The sequence below is a fragment of the Primulina tabacum genome, chromosome 6, assembly GCF_025594145.1.
Source record: "Primulina tabacum isolate GXHZ01 chromosome 6, ASM2559414v2, whole genome shotgun sequence".
Classification (NCBI taxonomy): Eukaryota; Viridiplantae; Streptophyta; class Magnoliopsida; order Lamiales; family Gesneriaceae; genus Primulina; species Primulina tabacum.
The window spans coordinates 26,235,210-26,241,427 of NC_134555.1; positions in this window are offsets into that span (position 1 = coordinate 26,235,210).

Sequence of the window (6,218 nt, forward strand, 5' to 3'; positions counted from 1 at the left end):
TTTTTTCGCTTTTATGATTTATGATTTATGATTTATGTTAAAGATTTTAAGAATATTTATTTGTGCTTATGAGAGATTTTGAGAGGTTTAGTATGAGCTATACTTTTCAAATTTATTGTTTTTTAGGTTTGATAAATCAATTGACGATTTAATGTTTTGACGTTCCCCTTTGGTATTTCAAATTTTAGTTGGTTGACGTTTATTTTTAAAGTTGTGCAAGATATTTTATAAAAATATTTTCATGGTAGTTGAGGGTTCGGCCTAGTGGGTAGGCTTTGAAAAAAAAAATTTGCTAGTACTTTTAAAGCAATAGAAAGGAACAAGAGTCCTAGCAGGAGTGAAATTCTCGGCCATGACAGGTGCTGCTGGTGTAGCTTCGGTTTTAGGGGCTTGGGTCATTCCAGGGCCTGGGGCAGTGGTTATGGTAGTGCCTTAGGTTCCTAGGTCGAGTCTTGTGGTGGTGGTACATGGGCTGGATGGTCGGGTAGAGCACTGGAACCAGAAACTCGAAAGTTGCACAGAAATTGGCCTCACACGAGTGGCTGTCACGTTTCTGTTTTGGGACTTAGGCGCTGGTTCTGAGTAAAAAAGGGCTTAACCATGGTCTTAATTTGTGTCTAAGGGTAACATCTAGGGCCTGGTTCGGGTCCGGTTTGAGTCGGTTTAAGCATGAAGAGGTTAGAAGCATGTATGTTTCGTTTGCTCAAGGGTGCCTAGGTGGGTTTTTGGGCTATTTCTGCAGCTTAGGTGTTGCTTCGGATTTTGAGCTTAGGGTCAGGTCCACTGGGTTTTAATGGTTCATTAGGGTTCACAGATGGGTTGGCTCGGGTTTGGCTCGAGGTGGCTCGGGCGTGGCTCGAGTAAATTAGGAGTTGGCTCGGGTGGTTCGATTAGGCGTGAAAAACAAAATTAAAAGGCTAAAATTGAATCCATGGGTCCACGGGTGTGGCTCATGACTTGGAAGGGTAGAATAAATAATAAAAATGCTATGTTTAAAATTTGGGATCAAAATAACGAGTTTTGAATTTATCCGTGATTTTGTCGCCGCACGAAACGCTAATTAACGAGTTAACTGAAACACCTAGTTTTAAGCTTCATAAAATTATGAAAAATTATATTAAGCTAAATTAATTATTAAAAGGCTAAGTTTTTAATTTGGGAATTTTATATTATGGTTTGGCTTAATTCGGGATTAAAACGCGTTAATATGTCTTATTTAAAGATTAATTGAAAAGTTCTCGATTTAAGCTAAATAAAAATATGAGAAAATTCTTATAAGCTTATATAATTATTTGAGACATGTGAGAGTCAATGGAATTAAGAAAAAGTCGAAAACATGAAATTTTACGTCTAGGGGTAAAACATTCATTTTACACCTAAAAATTAGTAAACGTAACGGCAGTGTCCGGAATGATGATTTATGTGCTAAATATGATTATTTTCTCTAGTTATGAATGTTTATGGAATTTTATATGTTAAAACGATGTTTTAAATGTTTAGAGAATTTTATATGTTTATGATTTAATATGTAAAAATGTTATTTTAAAGGTTTTGAGGTTAAAATGTCATTATAAATGTTTATGGATTTTTATTATGTTCAAATGTTTAGGTTAAACGATTATGGATTTTTATGATAAAACGATAACGTTAAAATATATGTTGCATGCTTGTTTTTAAAAAGAAAAGGATATTAAATTCATGATTTTTATGAAGTGATGAAAATATAAAACGTTAAAGGAAGTGAAGTAATTGTGACTATTGAGGATATGATGATTTGAGGTAAAAATGGGAATATCGTGAGGGGAAAAGGGCCAGAGAGAGCCCATTTTCGGAAGAAGGCCGCAAAGGGAACCCATGCGTGGGAAAAGATCCCAGAGGGAGCCCGTCTACGGGAGAAGGCCCCCGAGGGGGCCCCGACGATCGTATTTCCATTCAATGAGGATAGGCCAGGGCCCAGTTGACCAGTGAGAGTGTTGCTGGTGTCCCCCGCCGCCCAGTACTGCGGTTTCATGTAGATGGATCCATCTACTTTTTGAGGTTTGAGAAAAGTCACAATTAACGATCTGAAACAATAAAAAGAAAATATGCATATGATCATGATGAAAAGATTTATGTTATGAAATTAGGAAAAAGGAAAATGTTGAGGTTTAAGTTATGCATGTTCATATGAATATGTTGAGGATGATATGAAAAAGTTTACAAAAAGGATATGAAAATGTTTATGTTTAAATTTGATGCATCATTATGAAAATATTTTTAATGTTTATGCATCATGAAAATGTTTACAAAAATGGTTATGTTTAAAGTTTATACATCTTTATGAAAACGATATTTTAAGTACAAGTATTTTTCAATGTTGTATGTGATCTGTATATGTATTACTTGTTAGCAAGATTATGGTGTGTTGAGTCTTTAGACTCACTAGGTGTGATTGATGCATGTGATATTGATTATGTATATGTTAATGGAGGTCTTGATGGTTGAATTTGCTGGACTGAAGGTGCACATAACCCGAGGACCGACGCTAGTTTTCCGCACTAGTTATGATTTATGGTTTTAAGTGATGTTAAAGATATTTTTACAACGATTTATTTATGAGTGATTTTTGAGAGGTTATAGTATGAGCTATACTATTCAAATAACGTTTTAGGTTTGGTAGTTGTTTTACTTTTAAAATGGTTCCAAAATATTTTATGGTTCGGCTGATGCTAAGTGAGGTTTTAAAAAAAAAATTCTAGTACTTTTTGAGAAAACGAATAAGCAGACGTTTCAGTTGGTATCAGAGCCGATCTTTCCATATTGTGTGGTTCGGGGACGAACCAAGCGGAATGTGGTGGGCATGTGAGGCCCGGGGCCGAAGAGGGAGGAGGGTGATCGCCGGTGCCATGAAGTTGCACGGACAATTAGCGGCTCCTGGCAGGCTTCTAGGTGGAGAGAACATGAATGAACCGATCCCACAGCGGAATGAAAGGGATTCCGAGACTGTTCAATGTAATGGACTGTAGAGTTGAAGAGGGCTTAAAAGATTTGATTTGTACTACTCATATCACGAATGTGCATCTTCTTTTCGGTAGCTTATCACATAAGAACTCCAAAGTTAAGCGTGCTTGACTTGGGGTATTTTGGGATGGGTGACCCCCTGGGAAGTTTTCTAGGATGCGTGTGAGTGAGGAAATAAGCACGCTGGAAAGACCCGTCTTTCTACAGTGAGGACAATCGTCGAATCTGGGGCGTTACAGTTGGTATCAGAGCAATGGTTCTGTAAAGGGTTTTGCCACCATCAGTGCCGGGAAGCTCAGTCGTCAAGCCTCAGTTTGTAAGTTTTACATGATTTATATGTTCTTACCTGCATAATTATATGAATTATATGTTTACGTCACATGTTTAATGGCTTTATGATAATATATGATTTATATGCTTTGGAATTTTTATACGTGATACGATATAAAATAAGAAATTATTTGATTTCAACGCATTGGGTTTTAGTATCGACATTCTACTTTTTGGGTCATAAGTTAATCGTGAATTTTATGAATGCTTTTGGGACACGTAGATTTTTTTAAGAGAATACTGATGAATTCATGGTTACTAGTTGAATTAATTTTTGGTGAATTACTCATAAGTAATAATGATTCGAGGATTTGCATTGACTTTGGAAATAAGAAAATGTGTAAATTGGGATTTTAAGTTTGATGAAAAGTAAGATTGGTTATAGGAATTGATTTAGGGTAAATAAATTCAAAATTTTTGAAATTTCGATATGGAAAACCCGTAGAAAGAAATTAATAACGCCGAAAATTTATGGGTTAATCATAGGATTTTCATAATTAAGGGCCAATTGGATAATTATTGAGGAAGTTAAGAATTAATTTTGCATTTTTAAGGAATCTGGGTACTAGTTTAGCAATAAGCGAGAATTGAATGTGTTAAATGATAAGAATTTTCGATGATTTAGACTTTTAAGAATATTTAGAACCTTGGGATATTTTGGTTATAACGTTATAAGGAATTTTAATCAAGGGATTTTAAGGATGAATCGATATTAGGCTTGAAAATCTAAGCGTTGACGGATGTGCTTGTGATTTTAAGATTGAAATTGATAGGTTAATGAATATTTTGGGTATAATATAAGAGAAATAATATACGATAAGTATGATCATCTAAATTTTTATTTGGAATCGTAAGAAAAGTTGAAAATCGAGATTATAATAGTAACATCACTAAATCATTATGGGTCTTTTTAAGCTGCGATTTGCAAATAAGGATTTAGAAGGAAAATTTAATTAAGATAAAGGAGACGTAAGGACTTTCTAGAGCTTAAGTTTTATCAGAGTATCGCAGCGGAAGCGTGGATTTTCGTGATACTAGAACTAAGTCTAAACTTTGGGTTATTAAGGATAAGTGAATTTCGAAGACGAAATTGAATTTAAGGGGGGAAGATTGTAACGATCCGAAAATTTAAAAGTCCACGCGAACCACATGTACAAGTTATTAAATTCTTTGTGTATTTTAATTAAATATTTTAATTACATAAATTAATTATTTTGTGCATATTTACATGTTGAAAATATACTTTTCTGCATGGTTGCATTAAATGTATTTTTCAAAAGTTATTCGAGTTGCGATCGAGGAACAGAGACCGATGGCTGAAAAATAGAAAATGTTTTTATGGAATAATTATTTTTAATTATTTAAAATATGGGTTATGCTTTTTCTTATTTTTGAAAATAAGGGGGTTTTAGGTGATTTTATACGCCGGGACGTAAATTTTATCGGTTTTGGTTTTTCAACAAAAATACAAACGTTTGGCAACCCGGCTAATAAATTCACAAACTTTTTTAAGCAAAATTATTTTTAAATCTTTTAAATATTTTAATTAAGACTAATGGGCCTAATTAACCTCCTAATGGGCCTAAGCTTGATTAAAATGTAATTAACTATATATTATTCAAAAACCCACCCTAAACCCCATTGAACCCCATGCCTCAATCCCCTACAACAATCAAACTCTTGTCCCCAATTTTATACACGACACACACACTCAATAATTTGAAAGAAAAAAGTTTGAAGGCTTCAAGGAACTTCTAGCCAAGGTTGTCGTCCCCGTTCTTCGCAATCGTCAATGATTTTTCGTGCGTAAAATACGAAAAGACACGTCATATTTCTTTCCTTCAAACATCTATCACACCATAGTATTTATTTAATTGAGTTTTACACAAAAATCAAGTGTCATCATGTTATATTTTTCGTATATGCTTCATAAGTGATTTTTAAGGCTTGGATTTTGATTCCAAAACATGTTTATTATGTGCCTAAAGGGGCTACCATGAAATAGGATGATATAGGGCATGTTTTATGCGAGTTTGAGGCCTTAGACACACCCCACATGCACTGCAAAAAAAAGAAACAAGCTGGTAAAATGTTGTTCTCATGGTGGGGAGAAGGGGTTCGGTTTTTGGGTTTTGAGGCTTTGCTGGGTCTTGGCTTGGGACCAGGGCTAGCTAAGGACTCCACCCCAGAACAAGCTGTGGAAGTTCCACTCGCGCTAGGACTCTCCCAGCCCACCTAGCGCGAGCCCTAGCCCTCCTGGGACTCTACCTAGGACCTAACCGTGACCTCTAGGACCCAACCTCTGGACCTGGTCGAGCCCTCTTGCCCCATGCACCACCACCGAACCTTGCAACTTACAAAATCCAAACAAACTCACGGTTGCCTCTTCCCTTGTTCCTTCCAGCTTCTTTCTTTTTAATTTTGCAACGTTTTGGTTGTGTTATTTGGACCCTAACTCGTGTAAAAACATGCTTAATCCATACCCTGACCATGGCAGCCCCTTGAACAACATAAAACATGATTTTTGGATCAAAATTCATGATTTCAATACATGTATGCACAATAATCCGAAAATAATCACAAAAACTTCATGCTTTTCATGCACACGATATTTAAACGATAATACGATGTGATAGATGAGAAAAGGAGATGTATGGCGTGCCTTTGCGTAATTTACGCACGAATTTACGTCGACGATTACGAAGAACGGCGACACGATCGACCTTGGATTTGATTTTTCCTTGAAGGCTTGTTTCTAATTTTCTCCTCTAAAATTGTGTGTGTGCCGTGTGATAATTGATTGAAAGAGTCCTAATTGAAGAGGGGTGAGGGGCGTGGGATTTTATGAGTTTTAGGGTAGGTTTTTAGTTTTAAATATAGTTAATTAA